An 808-nucleotide genomic window follows, 5' to 3' on the forward strand; every position below is an offset into this window, starting at 1 on the left:
GCATATCGCTTTCCGGTTCTGCCAACACCATCTGTTAAAGAGACTATCATGTAATATATGTTGTTGTTGTTGTTAAGTGCCATTGAGTTAGTTCCGACCCTAGTGACCCTGTATAGGATTTCCAAGGAGCAGCTGATGAGCTTGAACCACCGACCTTGCAGTTCAAATGATTTTGCCGTCTTGCACATTAATCCACAGTGCCACACCAGGACTTCACACATCGATATAGATATACATAAAGATGTAGATATATATAGGAGTCCTGGTGTGGCACTGGAGGATAAAACACTGGACTGCACCATCAGTTTGAACTACAAGGTCAGTGATTCAAACTCACCAGCTGCTCCTCAGAAACCCTGCACAAGTATTCTATGAGTCAATTCAGATTCATAAGGGCTTTGTATAGGGTTTCTGAGGAGCAGAAGGTAGAACTGTGGTTCATATCCAGTGCATGTTCTTCAGTGCCACACCAGGAATTCATGTAAGATAATATATTGTTGCTGTTGTTAAGTGACGTTGAGTCCATTCCAACCCATAATGACCCTGTATAGGATTTCCAAGGAGAAGCTGGTGAGCTTAAACTGCTGACCTTGCAGTTCAAATGACTTTGTAGTCTGACATAATATGATATGATTTGATATGACATGACATGATAGTTGGTATTATTGTTAGATACTATCAAGTCAGTGCTTCATGGTGACTATGTATAACAGAACAAAGCACTGCAGAGTCCTACACCATCCTTACAATGGTTGCTATGTTTAAACCTACTGGTATGCTGCAGCCACTGTGTCAATCCATCACATTG

The sequence above is a fragment of the Chrysochloris asiatica genome, unplaced genomic scaffold (genome assembly GCF_000296735.1).
Source record: "Chrysochloris asiatica unplaced genomic scaffold, ChrAsi1.0 scaffold00012, whole genome shotgun sequence".
NCBI classification, from domain to species: Eukaryota; Metazoa; Chordata; class Mammalia; order Afrosoricida; family Chrysochloridae; genus Chrysochloris; species Chrysochloris asiatica.